The 16,819-nt window shown below is 43.1% G+C and overlaps 1 long non-coding RNA gene across 1 annotated transcript; it reads right to left on the bottom strand.

Moving 5' to 3' along the window:
- Window positions 1-238: 238 nt before the first annotated feature.
- LOC129017076 (uncharacterized) lies at window positions 239-16,525 on the bottom strand. The gene is made up of 3 exons (XR_008495001.1): window positions 16,301-16,525; window positions 15,786-15,874; window positions 239-455 (listed from the first exon to the last, which is right to left on the bottom strand). It is a non-coding gene; the product is annotated as an uncharacterized LOC129017076 (long non-coding RNA).
- Between the last annotated feature and the right edge of the window lie 294 nt (window positions 16,526-16,819).

Genomic DNA, 16,819 nt, shown 5'->3' with positions numbered 1-16,819 from the left:
TAATGGCTGTAGTCTAAGGTAGGATTCTGATACGTTTGGTCCTCTTGACCTAATATTATCTAATAGGACTCCAAACCAAACATAACCTTTAACATTATTAACATTAGTAGCATTTTTGTTATCTATTGCTGCTTAATAAAAACCACTCCAAAATTTAGTGGCTTAAAACAACAATCTTTTTTTTTGTAATTTCTCATGATTGTGCGGATTGACTGGTGAGTGCCATGCTGTTCAGCTCCGCTGGTCTCATTTGTGTGTCTCACATAGCTGTAGTCAGATGGCGGTCAGGGCTGGCATCTTCAGGATGGCCTTGCTCACGTGTCTGACACTTTATCAGTGACATCTGGAACGCTGGGCTCAACTGGATGCTGGTAAGGCTAGACCTCCTCTCTCACATTATACTCCCAGGGAATCTGCTTCTCCACGTCAGTTTCTCAAATGGTAGCTCAGGGCTCCTAAAAGCATAAAAGTGGAAGCTATCAGGCCTTCTTAAGGCTTAGGGCTGGAAGAGGCAACGAGTCACTTCTGCTACATTCTGCCTGGCCCTTATTCAAGAGGAGGGGACTACTTAGGGTGTAAGTGCTAGCAGGTGAGGCTGATTGGGGGCTGCAAGAAATAGTAGTATCTGGCCAGGCACGGTGGCTCACGCCTATAATCCCAGCACTTTGGGAGGCCGAGGCAGGCAGATCACGAGGTCAGGAGATCAAGACCATCCTGGCTAACACGGTGAAACCCTGTCTCTACTAAAAATACAAAAAAAAATTAGTCTGGGGTGGTGGCGGGTGCTTGTAGTCCCAGCTACTCAGGAGGCTGAGGCAGGAGAATGGCGTGAACCCAGGAGGCGGAGCCTGCAGTGAGCCGAGATCTCGCCACCACACTCCAGCCTGGGTGACAGAGCGAGACTCCGTCTCAAAAAAAAAAAAAAATAGTAGTGTCAGTTTTATCTGTAGTTCCTAGGTTTAGTAAACGTATGCCAGAAGTTTCCTCTCTTACATCTTCGTGTATAGAGCTAGTCATATACCTTAACATATCCAGCCACTGTCTTTTGTAAATGGTTTAATTTATAATAATGCAAATAAAGCCTCTGTAGACCTATCTGCTCAAATTTGACCTCCTATGGTTGTGGAGAGGATGAAATCAAATAATCTATTAGAAGATACCAAGAAACCAATAAAAAAAAATCATCCATGTAAATTGCTTAGCACTATGGGCCAGTAAATGTTCAATAATTATATTTATTATTATTTTATTATTACCAGAGTCCCCAAGGTATGGTGCTGGCTATGGTAAAAATGTAATAAGATGTCTCTGAGAAGTCATAGTTCCCCAGGGCACTTGATGATTAATATAAGAAAGTAGGTGGAATTTTTTTGTTTTGTTTTGTTTTTGAAATGGAGTCTCGCTCTGTTGCCCAGGCTGGAGTGCAGTGGGGAGATCTTGGCTCACTACAACCTCTGCCTCCCGGGTTCAAGTGATTCTCCTGCCCCAGCCTCTGGTGTAGCTGGGATTACAGGCGCCCGCCACCACACCTGGCTAATTTTTTAATTTTTAGTAGAGACGGGGTTTTACCATGTTGGCCAGGCTGGTCTCAAACTCCTGACCTCAAGTGATCTGCCCGCCTTGGACTCCCAAAGTGCTGGGATTATAGGCGTGAGCCACCGTGCCTGGCCTTTTGTTTGTTTGTTTGTTTGTTTTTAAGACAGAGTCTTGCTCTGTCGCCCAGGCTGGAGTGCAGTGGTGTGATCTCGGCTCACTGCAACCTCTGCCTCCTAGGTTCAGGTTCAAGTGATTCTCCTGCCTTAGCCTACAGAATAGCTGGGATTATGGGCACACGCCACCATGCCAGGCTAATTTTTGTATTTTTAATAGAGATGGGGTTTCACCATGTTGGTCAGGCTGGTCTTGAACTCCTGACCTCGTGATCCACCTGCCTTGGCCTCCCAAAGTGCTGGGATTACAGGCATCAGCCACCGTGCCTGGCCAGTAGGAGGAATTGTTAACCTGAGATAGTGGAGACTGAACAGGTTATCAGCTGCCCACACATAAGATGAAAAGGGAATCAATGAGTGTAGTGCAGGAAGTGTCAAAACAAGGATAACAACAACAAGAAGAAATAAAAATAGTTGGCTGGGCACAGTGGCTCACGCCTGTAATCCCAGCACTTTGGGAGGCCGAGGAGGGCGGATCACCTGAGGTCGGGAGTTCGAGACCAGCCTGACCAACATAGAGAAACCCTGTCTCTACTAAAAATACAAAATTAGCCAGGCATGGTGGTGCACGCCTGTAATCCCAGCTACTCGGGAGGCTGAGGCAGGAGACTGGCTTCTACCTGGGAGGTGGAGGTTGTGACGAGCCGAGATTGCACTGTTGCACTCCAGCCTGGGCAACAAGAGCAAAACTCTGTCAAAAAAAAAAAAAAAAAAAAAAATCCTTGTCTAATTCTAGAACTGATCCTTTGCATACACCGTACTGCCTCTGTTTTCAAATCATAGATGGAAAGTGCAGTCCTTTATCTTTGGAATAATCTCATAGTGGGGAACTATATAAAGTTTGAGGTTGTTCCTGTGAGAAGAATACATCCTTTTGTTAATTAAAATGTAACATTGATTTTGGTCCTATACTTTTAGTAATTTATTCCACATTGAAAGATAAGTTTTGAATGGATGCAGCCTGGGCTTTTTTACAGAAAACAAAAGTTATTTAATATTTATATTGTTTTCATGCTTTAAAAAAAAAAAAGTCTTCTGGCCAGGCACCGTGGCTCATGACTGTAATCCCAGCCCAGTACTTTGGGAGGCCAAGGCGGACAGATCACATGAGGTCAGGAGTTTGAGACCAGCCTGGCCATCATGGTGGAACCCTGTCTCTACTAAAAATACAAAAATTAGCCAGGTGTGGTGGCATGTGCCTGTAGTCTCAGCTACTTGGGAAGCTAAGGCAGGAGAATCGCTTGAGTCCGGGAGGCAAAGCTTGCAGTGAGCCAAGATCATGCCATTGCACTGTAGCCTGGGTGACAAAGCGAGACTGTCTCAAAAAAATAAAAATAAAAAGACATCTTCTAAAATCAAGCATGTGGAATATTACACATGCCTATCCCAGAAAAAAAAAATACAGATGAATGTATTAACGGCGAGTAGAAGAATGCCAAAACTAGTATCACACACTGCTTTTCTCCATTAATGCTGTATTTTCAGCCTTTGGACCTGTCCTTGTTCTTGAGAGATTCCTGAGTTGCTTATTTTTTGCAACAGGAAAGCTGTACATTTTTCAAAAGACAGAAAGCCAGATGACTGGCTGAACTTACACTGAAATTTTTAAAAATCTGACCAGATACTGTGACGTTTTCAGTATGATGTACTTGATTTGGCTACCCAAGATGTATCTATTTTGTAAGTTGCTTTGTTGAGGAAAAGAGTACCAGCAAAGGACCTAGAAAGGTAAAAAACATGATGTGGAAGGTAGCCTCCAAAGTAACCTAGAATGATCTTTACATCATAGTATTCCCCTTCCACATTGTATCAGGGCTGATTTGTATGACAAATAGATTACTGCAGAAGTGACAGTGTGGGACTTCTAAGGCTAGATAATAAAGGCGACTGTAACTTCCGCCTTGGCATCTTGGATCCCCTCCTCTGGGGAAAGCCAGCTTCCGTGCACACAAGGACCCCTGGAGATAGACCCATGTGAAAAGAAAATGAAGCCTCCTGCCAATAGCCAGCACCAACTTGCCATTCGTACGAGTGAGCCCTCTTGGAAGCAGATCTGCTAGCCTGACTCAAGCCTTCAGATGACTGCAATCACAGCCAGCATCTGAATGAATCCTGTGAGAAATTCTAACTTTGAACTGTCCAGCCACAGAAACTATGAGATAGACATGTTTATTGTTGTGACCTGGAGCAGTGGCTCACGCCTGTAATCCCAGCACTTTGGGAGGCCGAGACGGGCAGATCACTTGAGGCCGAGTTTAAGACCTGCCTGGCCAACATGGCAAAACCCTGTCTCTACTAAAAATACAAAAAGAAATTCGCTGGGTGTGTTGGTGCGTGCCTGTAGTCCCAGCTAGGGAGGCTGAGGCATGAGAATTGCTTGAATCTGGGAGGTGGAAGTTGCAGTGAGCTGAGATAGTGCCACTGTACTCCAGCCTGGGCGACAGAGTGAGAATCTGTCTTTAAAAACAAAAAAAACGTTTTTTGTTGTTTGAGCCACAAATCTTTGATATAATTTGTTTTGCAGCAATAAATAAGCCATATATGTGCTGCCATGTAAATGTTAGTTTTCAGAAAGGATGTTTGTTCTTTTCCTAATCACTAGCTAATTCTTTCCCTGAGATATACTTCCGTCTTCCTTTCTTATCACCAATTATTTTGAAAAGAATTCCTTCATCTTTTAATTCCACTGACAATGCTGTGTTTTAGGGGGTATGTTGAAATATTTTCTCTCCCAAGGGTCTCCCCATTTTTTTTTTCAGTTTCTTCTACCATACTGAAAACATAAGGCAAACAATATGAGGCTTCTAAAGTTTGGGCCAAAGGTCTTCAACCCTATTGAACCAAAGGTAAAGGCAGAAGAAAGAGAGAGGTTTAAAATGTAATTCTCAGCTGGACATGGTGGCATGTGCCTGTAGTGCCAGCTACTTGGGAGGTTGACACATGAGGATCATTTGAGCCTAGAAGTTTCAGGCTGTAGTGCACAATGATAACCCCCGGGAATAGCCATTCCACTCTAGACCAGGCAATACCATGAGACTCCAACTCAAAAAGAAAAGTAATTTTCCTTTTGTATTAAGTAGTTCAGAGTATAAAAGAAAAATAAAGTGTATTACTGTGGTTAAATGATTTAGCTCAACAATTCTATCTTTTAACCTAGCAGGAGGCAACCTTCATTGACTCTCCAATGCCTATAGGATCAAGTGTAAACACTTTACTCTGTATGGTTCAGCATCTACCCACCACCTTTTTTTTTTTTTTTTGATATGGAGTTTTACTCTTGTTGCCCAAGCTGGAGTGCAATGGTGCGATCTCGGCTCACCACAACTTCCGCCTCCCGGGTTCAAGCGATTCTCCTGCCTCAGCCTCCTGAGCAGCTGGGATTACAGGCATGCGCCACCATGCCTGGCTAATTTTGTAATTTTAGTAGAGGCAGGGTTTCTCTGTGTTGGTCAGGCTGGTCTGGAACTTCCAACCTCAGGTGATCCACCCGCCTCAGCCTCCCAAAGTGCTGGGATTACAGGTGTGAGCTACCGCGCCGGGCTTCTACCCTCTTTTCATCATATTTTGTACTCTTTTCCTTCATATACTTGTTGTTTCAGTCAAACTGAACTGTGATGTTTCTAATTTATGCCTTTTGCATGCTAGCTATTAGTTGCATGTAAAAAAACAAAAGAGGACTGTGACCAAAACAGTATGGGAAATGCTGCATGTTATAGATTCCTCCGGGAGATTTACAATGCGCATTAAAAGCTGTGAGAAATTCTTTTGTAAGAAATCTGTTTAACTTTGTTCAGCTCAATAATACTTAGTTGACTATTATATAATTCAGGATCCAGAAAACAGTACCTATGCCAAGGAGTTTAATACAAGGAATATAATAATGAGAGAAACTAGTTTAAAATGTAGGGGAGGAATTCAAAGGGCAAATAGAGGGATGGTGGGACAACCCAGAGATGAGCAACATGAGGGAGATGCTGCAAGGAGTAAGGGAAGAGGAACTGTTACTCAGATGTGCTACAGATTTTTCTCACAGATTCTCCAGTCCCAGGTAAGCCTTGAAATAACTGTAGCTCTAGGTGACAATTTGACTGCAACCTTATGAGAAACTTTCAGCCAGAACTGATGTAGGGCAGCAAGTCCTAGAATTGGGGCTTAGCCTGGGAGGGTTCTTTGCTTGACACACGAAAGAATTCAAGGGTTGGCCAGTGGTGTTAGCAACATTTTTTGAAGCAGCAGTGTACAGCAGCAACAGAGGCACACGATAGCAGCTCAGAGGCAGTTCTGTAGTCACATTTACATCCACTTTTAATTACATGCAAATTAAAGGGTGGTTTATGCAGAAATTTCTAGGAAGAGGGTTGCCACTTCCAGTCACCAGGTCATCATGCCATGGAAAAGGGTATAACTTCCGGTTGTTGCTATGGCAATGGTAAACTGATATGGCACACTGGTGGGCATGTCTTATGGAAAGCTGCTTTTCCCTTCTCCCCCTTCCTTTATATTTTTAAAATGTATTTAATTAATTTAATTTTTTTTTTTTTTTGAGATAGGGTCTCAGTCTGTCACCCAGGCTGGAGTGTAATGGCACGATCTCAGCTTGCTGCAGCCTCCACCTCCTGGGCTCAAGCAATCCTCCCACCTAAGCCTACCTGGTAGCTGAGACCACAGACTTGTGCCACCACACCTGGCTAATGTTTTTTGTATTTTTTTGTAGAGATGGGTTTCGCCATGTTGCCCAGGCTGGTCTCCTGAGCTCAATTGGTTCACCCGCCTTCGCCTCCCAAAGTGCTAGGACTACAGGCATGAGCCACCACACCAGCCAACCCCCTCCCTTTAAGGTAGTCCTCAATCTGGTCCGGTGTCTGAGTTTCCAACTCTGGAGTTAAGTCCTGCTTCCTACCTCAGAACCACTGAGCTAATCCAAGTCCCAGATTCCCAGTTCTCAGAAATTGTGTGAGATAATAAGTATTTGTTGTTTTAAACTGCTGAATCTCAGAGTAACCTGTTACACAGAAATATAGATAATTAATACAGATTTTGGTACCCGGAAGTAGGGTTTTGCCAGAACAAAATTCTAAAACGTGAAAGTGACTTTGGAACTAGGCAGTGGGCTTTGAGCAGAATATTAGTCAAAGTCTAAAGTACCTCACAGAAGCTATTAATAGAAACATCATGATGTTTGAAATGGCTGCAGGTGAAGGCTTGCAAGAAAATGAAGTAACATTGCCCCGTGCTGTGGCTCATGTCTGTCATCCCAGCACTTTGAGAGGCCATGGGGGAGTGGATTTCTTGAGCCCAGGAGTTTGAGAGCAGCCTGGACTACATGGCAAAACCCCCTCTCTATGAAAAAAAAAATACAAAAAATTAGCCAGGCACACTTGTAGTATCAGCTACTCGGGAGGGTGAAGTGTGTGGACTGCTTGAGCCTGGGAGATAGAGACCAGCCTGGCCAACATGGAGAAACCTCATCTCTATTTTAAAAAATACAAAAATTAGCCGGGGGTGGTGGTGCATGCCTGTAATCCCAGCTACTGAGAAGGCTGAGGAATGAGAATTGCTTGAACCCAGGAGGCAGAGGTTGCAGTGAGCGGAGATCATGCCACTGCACTCCAGCCTGGGCGACAAAGACTCTGTCTCAAAAATAAATAAATAAACAAAAATAAAATCTCAGGAAGATTTACGGTTGTGCCTCAGAGTACTATTCAGTTAGACAAAAAGCTCTGAAAGAGATGAAAGGTGTGCCTCCCATACCGTATTCTCTCAGTAAAATGACAAAACTGCTAGGAAGCTTAAGGGCATCTTATCAGAAGCTCAAGGTGGAGTAGAGCTTACCTGAAAGAGATTTGTGGGTATAACTTTTGTCTAATGAAGTGAACCCCAGTAAGATTCACAGACCTACAAAGTTGGTGGTGGGGTGGTATTTCAGAATTAAAATGGGCCAGTTACTCCTTTGCACCTGCCATTTCCCCCCCTTTTTGAAAAGGAATAACTAAGCCTCTATCCTGCTACACCTGTCTCATCGTTGTATGTTGGGTATATAGAGGGGAAGATAAATTGTCTCTTTGGTGTCACAGGCGGAGAGGAACTGTACTCAAGGAGCTCTGCTTAAGGAGTTTTACCCAAGGAGCCTCATCTGCACCTGGACTTCAAGCTGATGCTGTAAAGAGGGGAGACTTCTGGTGACTTTGGGAAGAAGTGAGTGTATCTTGCATGTGGGAGCAACAAATCATTGGGGACAGATGGTGGACTGTGGTAGCTACCCTCCAAGATAGCTCCCTATGATTATTATTATTATTATTTTTTGAGACAGGGTCTCACTCTGTCACCCACCCAGACTGAAGTGCACTGGTGTGATCTCGGCTCACCACAACCTCCCCCTCCCAGACTCAAGCGATTCCCCTGCCTCAGTCTCCTGATAGCTGGGATTATAGGTGTGCACCACTACTGCCCAGCTAATTTTTGTATTTTTAGGAGAGACGGGGTTTCACCATTTTTGTATTTTTAGGAGAGACGGGGTTTCACCATTTTTGTATTTTTAGGAGAGACGGGGTTTCACCATGTTGGCCAGGCTGGTCTTGAACTCCTGACCTCAAATGATCCACCCTCCTTGGCCTCCCAAAGTGCTGGGATTACAGGCATGAGCCAGCTCCCAGTTATTTTTCCCTCCTGGTATTCACAGCCTAGTGTAGCCCCCGCACACTCTGTATCACAGTTGGTCTGTGACCAATAGCATGTGGCAGAAGTGATGGTATATAACTTGTGAGATTAGGTTACAAAAAGACTGCAGCTTCCATCTTGGTCTTGGACTCTCTCTCTCCCCCCCTTCTTCTTCCTAGTGGAGAAGCAAGCTGCCTTGTTGTGTGCAGCTCTGAGGGGAAGCCCACCTGGCAGAAGGAAACTGTGTCCTGGCCATAACCGTGTAAGTGAGCTTGGAAGTGAGTGCCTCAGTCCTACATTAGCCTTGAGATGCCTGCAGCCCCAGCCCACATCTTGACTGAAACCTCATGAGAAACCCTGAGCCAGAAACATCAGCTGAGTCACTGACAGGTTACTAAATCTCAGGAACTGTGTGAGATAAAATGCTTGTTGTTTTAAGCTGTGATGTTCAGGGATAATTTATTATATGGCAATAGATAACAAACATACTATAGCCCAGGAGCCAGGACTGCCCAACAGAGTTGGGACTATGGAGAGAAGAACTGTTCATTTGCAGTTAGCGCCATAAAGATACAGCTAATACTGAGGCACAGGGAGAGGGAAAATCCTAGCTTCCTCATGGCCACTCATTGGCCACCCTTGCCTCTATTGGCCAAACCAAACCACAAGGAAATTGATAAGGGAGCCTGAGAAATGTCATTTCCAAGGAGCAGCCTCTAGCTACAGTAAGCCTGGACAACATGGTGAGACCTTGTCTATACAAAAAATTTAAAAAATTGAGTGGGCATGGTGGTGAACGCCTGTGGTTCCAGCTATTCAGGAGGCTGAGGTAGGAGGATTGCTTGAACCCAGGAGGTCGAGGCTGCAGTGAGCACGTTTGCACCACGGTACTCCAGACTGCACTCCAGCGTGGGTGACAGAATGAGACCCTATCTCAAAAAAGAAAAAGGTCAGACATGGTGGCTGACACCTGTAATCCCAGCACTTTGAGGGGCTGAGGTGGGCAGATCAGTTGAGGTCAGGATTTGAAGACCAGCCTGGGCAACATGGTGAAACCTTTTCTCTACTAAAAATACAAAAATTCAAACATTAGCCGGGCATGGTGGTGGGCACCTGTAATCCCAGCTACTTGGGAGGCTAAGGCATGAGAATCGCTTGAACCCAGGAGGCAGAGGTTGCAGTGAGCCAAGATCACACCACTGAACTCCAGCCTGGGCAACAGAGCAGGACTCTGCTTCAAAAAAAAAAAGAACAGAGGCAAATTAACAGCACAGCCAAGAACTCTTTTGCATGGAATTCCCAGTAGCATTCTTCAAAACCTTGTCCTCAAACTCCAGTTTGGGAAGCACTAGCCTAAATTGCTCTTTTCCACATCTCTGCAAGTTCAAATCTTATTCATTAATTCGTATCTATTTAAAATGCAAAGTTTTTCTCCACTAACCTTTTCTTCCTTGTGACTTGGGGTAGCCCCCTCTTCTTTCAATTCCACAGCATTTGATCTATATCAATTTTTCGCATTTTCAAATAAAAATTGTAGTTATTTATTTCATATCTTATCATCCGAGAATTAAAAATCTTCTTGAGGGTCAGATCTATTTCTGATGCATTGTTTCATATTGCTCAATCATCACAGTACCTAGCATAGAACCTTGCACATAGTAAACATAAATATTATTAAGTGAATGAATGAAGGAATGTCAAAACCAGTGGCAGAAATGTTATATAACTCTAGTACTTTTGTTTATATTACTATTTATTTATTTATTTAGAGATGGAGTCTTGCTCTGTCACCCAGGCTGAAAGTACTGTGGTGCAATCTCGGCTCACTGCAGCCTCCACCTCCCGGGTTCCAGCGATTCTCATGCCTGAGCCTCCCGAGTAGCTGGGATTACAAGTGTGTGCCACCATGCCTGGTTAATTTTTTGTATTTTTAGTAGAGACAGGGTTTCAGCATGTTGCCCAGGCTGGTCTCGAACTCCTGAGTTCAGGCAATCCACCTGCCTCAGCCTTTCAAAGTGCTAGGATTATAGGCGTGAGCCACTGTGCCCAGCCTGTTTACATTACTATTACATCCCTTTAAACTCTTGGTTGAGTCAAGAGATTCTAGACTAATCTTTCTATTTTATTGGCTGGTCACATCTTTTGAACTCCTTTGAACCTTTTCTTGGGGGAAGAGAATAGTAAAATTACAAATCAGTTTGTATCTGGGCAGGAATAATTATCCTGTGAGACCAAAGTTCTGCCTGGAACTTTTTAGCAGGAGGAGCAGGTTCAAAGAACTACACTTGTCTCCTCTTTCAGCTTTGGTCACTCTTAGAAAAATCATCTGCTCAGTAAGAAAAGAATACTCAGCCTTTTGCAAAAGTGATTTCTTCTACTTTCATATCTTCCTTGTCGACACCTTGACTGAGGGAATAGATGCAAAACAGAAAGGATGTTTTTAGACCAGCTCTTCTTAATTAGTTCAGGTCTCTTCACTTCCTGCCTAGATTACCAAAATGCCCTCAACAAGTTTCCTGGTATCTTGTTTCTAAAAACAAATCTTAGCTCGTCACTCTCATGTTTAGAGTCTTTCAATGGTTTCCAACCTAGGCAATATACCGAGACCTCATCTCTACTAAAAATTTTTAAATTGGCCAGGCATGGTGGCTCATGCCTATAATCCCAACACTTTGGGAGGCCAAGGTGGGTGGATCACCTGAGGTCGGGAGTTCGAGACTAGCCTGGCCAAAATGGTGAAACCTGTCTCTACTGAAAATGCAAAAATTAGCCAGGCGTGGTGGCGGGCGCCTGTAATCCCAGCTACTTGGGAGGCTGAGACAAGAGAAACGCTTGAACCCGAGAGGTGGAGGTTGCAGTAGGCCGAGACTCCATCTCAAAAAAAAAAAGTTTAAAAATTAAGCTCAGGAGTTCGAGACCAGCCTGGGCAACACAGTGAGACCCCCATCTCATTTTATTTAAAATTATTTTTTAAAAAAAGAAAAGAAAAAAAAATTTTAATTAGCTGGGCATCGTGGCACTCTCTTGTAATCGCAGCTACTCAGGAGACTGAGGTGATAGGATTGCTTGAGCCCAGGAGACTGAGGCTGCAGTGAGCTACGATCGCACCAGCCTGGGCGACAGAGACCTTGTCTTAAAAAAAAAAAAAGTTGTTTTTCTCTTTCGGATAAAATCCAAATTCTTCATGATTTGTTCCTGGGGTTACTTCACCAGCCAAATCATTTCCTACTAACACCAAGCTGTTCAGGCCTCCCCATCTTCTTTCTGTGCCTGTCCTTCTTCTCCCTCTCAATCTTTTCCTTGCTCAACCCAACTCATCCTTCAAGACTTGGTTTCAACTGTTTTCCCTAAGAAGTTTCTTTAGAGCTTCTCTTGGTAGATTAGGCTTCCTTAGCATACTTTACAGACCTCTTTGGCCTGAGGCCAAAGAGGCAGGTTGCTCTCTAAACCTCAGTATCTCAAGCTAGAAAATTGGGATAATATGGTACTTACATCAGAAACTGTAGCAAAGATACTTGACACCGTGTCTGATATATATTGTCACATACTAGGTGTTAAATCATAGCAATTACTTAAGCCAATCTCTTCCTCATGTTTGAGAAAATAGGTCCAGAGAGGTCAAATGACTGGCTCAAGTAGGAGAAAGATAGGGGAGGGGAATTTCTGATTTACATATGGTTTACAAACGTAATTTCAAAGTAAGAAAATTAGGGGAAGTAGACTTTAATATTAAAATAAAACAATTAAAATGAAATAAAACTTGAGGTTGAGGGTGGATGCTACACTACTGAGAAAAATGGCAAGTCAGCAACTTTTGAGACAACTCAGGATATTTGATGCTTTGAATTAAAATTTTTTTTAAGTGTCTCAACCTGCTGATTTCTTTTAGGTCTGTTTATTTCTATATTCAATGAAGTGGTGTCTGCGCATTCAAGAAATAAAATGGTTTGTAACTTCTTAACCTTTTTTTCTATTGAATTAAGTACAACATTAAACCATTAAAATGACCTTAAGAAAATCAATATTGTCCCCAGGCTCAAGACCACTCACTCCACAGCTTAATTGGTCCTTAGCTTTCAGCGTTTGACTCTAGACTTGTACTCTCCAACACAGTAGTCACTAGTTGCAAATGGCTAACGGCCACTTGAAATCTGCTAGGTAAAACTGAAATGTGCTATAAGTGCAAATAAGTGTGGACTTTGAAGGTTTGGTTAAAAAAAGGAATGCAAACTATCTCAATAATTTTTATATTGACTACATGTAAAATGATAATGATTCTGACATACTGAGATAAATAAAATATGTACTTCACATTAATTTTTACTTTTTTTTTTTTTTTTGAGACGAAGTCTTACTTCGTCGCCCAGGTTGAAGTGCAGTGGCATGATCTCGGCTCACTGCAACCTCCACCTCCCAGGTTCAAGCGATTCTCCTGCCTCAGCCTCCTGAGTAGCTAGCTGGGACTACAGACATGTGCCACCACACCCAGCTAATTTTTGTATTTTCATAGAGACGGGGTTTCACCATGTTGGCCAGGCTGGTCTTGAGCTCCTGACCTCGTGATCCGCCCACCTTGGCCTCCCAAAGTGCTGGGATTACAGGCATAAGCCACTGCACCAGGCCCTAATTTTTACTTCTTTAACAGGGCTACTGAAAAATTTCAAGTTACTTATTTAGCTCTCATTGTACCTTTTTTTAAAATTTATTTTTTTTATTTCAATAGGTTTTAGCTCTCATTGCATTTCTATTGGACAGTGCTGCTCTAGACCTTGCAGATTTTTCAGAATCATATGATTCTGAATCACAATGTGGAGCATCAGGTGCCCTTTCCTGGACTTGTCTGTCTCAGGTGATGTAACTCTGTCACCTTCCTGGAGGCTAAGTGGTAATTTGTAAGCCAGTGCCTCTACCATCTCATTCAGAATGGAGCCCCTACAAGACAGAAGGGGTTGCAAAACAGTTTTAAATGCAGATCATTGAGTGAATCCATATTTCAAAGAATAGAAGACAATCGGTGATTATTGACCCAGATTATTGACCCAAAGTAACCTCTAAAATTAATCTTAAAATTCCTGATTGGCTCCTATTTTACTTGGATTATCTCTTTTAATCATTGCAACAACTCTGACATTTAGGTGCTATTATTACATACACATTCTACAAAGCGGTAGATTGAAGTTAGGGAGCTGGCAAGCATGGAGTTCTGCTTGTTTGCTTGCTTTTTGAGACAGGGTCTCACTCTGTCATCCAGGCTGGAGTGCAGTGGTGCAATCTTAACTCACTGCAATCTCCACTTCCCAGGCTTAATCGACCTCCCCACCTCTACCTCCCAAGTAACTGGGACTACAGGCACGTGTCACCATGCCTGGCTAATTTTTTTATTTTTTTTTGCAGTGGGGGGTTTCGTCATGCTGCCCAGGTTGGTCTCAAACTCCTGGGTTCAAAGAATCTACCCGCCTCAGCCTCCCAAAGTGCTGGGATTACAGGCATGAGCCACCGTGCTGGGCCAAGTATGGAGTTTTGACCCCAGTTGGTCTAATTGTTCAAGTGCCATTATAAGCAAGATTATGAACTGCTTGTATATGCTCTATTTTGTCAATACATGACCTAACACATACTAGATGGTTAATAAATGTGTGTAGTTAAGTGGTCATATAGTATGATCTCAACCATGTAGGAAAAAGATATATAGGGAAAAGTCAATACATCAAAATGTTAAAAAGTGATTATGAATGGTGATGATACGGACTTCTTTGGGTAATGTACATTTAAAATTTTCATCTTTATGCTTTTATGTATCTGCCAAACTTTTGACAATGTGTGTGTAATGTTTTTATTTATTTATTTTGAGATAGAGTCTCACCCTGTCACCCAGGCTGGAGTGCAGTGGCATGATCTTGGCTCACTGCAACCTCTGCCTCCCGGGTTCAAGCAATTCTCCTGCCTCAGCCTCCCAAGTAGCTGGGACTATAGGCATATGCCACCACGCCTGGCTAATTTTTGTATTTTTAGTAGAGATGGGGTTTCATTCACCATGTTGGCCAGGCTGGTTTTGAACTCCTGACCTCAGGTGATCCACCTGCCTCGGCTTCCCAAAGTGCTGGGATTACAGGCGTGACGCAGCACACCCAGCCGACAATATGTGTGTAATGTTTTTATTTATTTCCATTACTTTTTAAAAATCCCATATAACTCCTGCCCCCACACATACACAGCCTCCCTCATTATCAACATCCCCCACCAGGATGGTATATCCAAAGTCCGTATTTCCATTACTCTCTCTTTTTTTTTTTTTTTTTTGAGACGGAGTCTCACTCTGTCGCCCAGGCTGGTGTGCAGTGGCGCGACCTCGGCTCACTGCAAGCTCCGCCTCCCGGGTTCATGCCATTCTCCTGCCTCAGCCTCCCGAGTAGCTGGGTCTACGGGCACCCGCCTTTTTGTGTTTTTAGTAGAGACAGGGTTTCACCGTGTTAGCCAGGATGGTCTTGATCTCCTGACCTCGTGATCTGCCCGCCTCGGCCTCCCAAAGTGCTGGGATTACAGGCGTGAGCCACTGCGCCCGGCCTCCATTACTCTTTAAATCACACAAAATGTCATTTTTACAGAATGTAAGTGGTTACTGATACGTTCTTTGTGGGCTGAAAATATTTATTTCTTCTCTTTCCCTTCTCCCAATGATTCCATTCCCCTCACAACTGGGATCCCTCCCATTCTAATCTGCTTCTCCATTCTCTCAGTCCTGTCTTTCTCTCTCCTGCTCCCTTCTGCGATCCTCCATCAGACTTTTTCCTCTGGGTCTTCCTTCTTCGCTTCTGTCTCCTTGTCTCCCTCTTCTTTTTGAAAAGATTGACATTCAAACAGAAAGGTCAATCAAATGTTACCTCCTACCTGGTAGGTTTCAGGTACATTCTACCTGCCACTGGAATCCTGAGGATGGTGCTCAAGTCAGGGGGTGGGGGCAATGGGAGGGCAAGACTTCTAAGGAGAATGGAGACCCCTTTAGATGTGAGGAGGGCATTTCAGCCTGAGGAAAGCTGCAGAACAAAGATCTGAGGAGTTTCTCAGGGAAAGGGAAATGGGCAGAGGAGCGCTTACCTCATTGGATCTGGGGATTGCTGTCTCCTGGTGCTGGCACTCAGTTATAAAGGATGCCAACCTTAGTTGATTTGAGCTCCTGGATTGAATTAGTCCTGGTTGTATAATTGACTTTGATATGTGGACTTTGGGTTCGAATTAGGTTTAATAAGATTTAACTGCTTCAAAGGGCTTTATAAGAATTCATTTTACCCTTCAAATCTGATTTCAAATGCTACCTACTTTATGACACCTTCTCTAACTTTGATGCTCTTCTTCTAGTGCACTTACTATGCCATAGTAGGTACATACTTTATTCAAGCAATTACCCCCATTGTATTTTACCTTATTCTGTAGGAAATGTTTCCTTTAGTGCCTCTCTTCAGGAATCTTGAGGGACAGGCAGGTATCTTATTCCTATTTGTATCCTCGGCCTAGCGCAGAGCAGGAACACACTCAATTGAGCCAGCACGTTCTCAATGATTTTTAAAATTATATTAATAATTAACATTAAGTAAGCACTGTGGCAAGCACTGTACCTACATTGTTTCATTCACCAGTCACTTTAGGAGAAAGGTACTTTTATTACCCCCATTTTACAATAACCAAGAGAAAGAGAAATTAATTTGATCTAAGGTCAAATTTGATCTAAGACTAACTAGGGAGGGGCAGAACTTTTTCTCCAGGCTTTGGGCTTCAGATTTGGGCTCTTCACCACCACAGATGAACAAGTGGATGAATGAGGACTTCCTTTCATTCCGTGGCTGAAGAAGTGACATGGAAGAGTCTACTATTCATTTTACAGATACAATTATGTATCCGTAATACATAATACATAATTATGTATCTGTAATACTTACATAAAATTACAGTAAGTCCTAACTCACTGATGTTTCTAACTTCTGAATCATCTTTTTCTTCTTTCTTTCTTGCAATCCTAAAACCGTCAGAGAAGCTGTTTTGAACTCATATTGAAGTGTAACCCATCCAAGCACTGGGTGTTTTATGGGAAAGAGAATAAACCTTTTGTTTGGTTCTTACTTCTTACCACCTATTCATTTGTAAATATACAAATATCAAGCACCTACTGTGTGCCAGGACCCTTTTTTTAGGCACTAGAGAGACAGAAGTAAACAACAACAAAAAAGTAGTGAGATCTTTACATACACTAGTTCTCCTGCTCCTCACAATAACTATATGAGGTAATGATGACAACAATAATAGTTAACTCTTAACAGTGCTTATCTGTGCGGAGCACTGGGCTACCTGCTTAATTTGTATTAACTCATTACAATAAGCTTGTGAGGTAAGGGATATGTTTTCCCCATTTTACAGATGAGGGAACAGAGACAGAGCAGGAAGTGATTTGCTCAAGCTTG

Source organism: Pongo pygmaeus, chromosome 19 (genome assembly GCF_028885625.2).
Source record: "Pongo pygmaeus isolate AG05252 chromosome 19, NHGRI_mPonPyg2-v2.0_pri, whole genome shotgun sequence".
Taxonomy (NCBI): Eukaryota; Metazoa; Chordata; class Mammalia; order Primates; family Hominidae; genus Pongo; species Pongo pygmaeus.
This window is presented reverse-complemented; position numbering and strand designations above follow the sequence as displayed.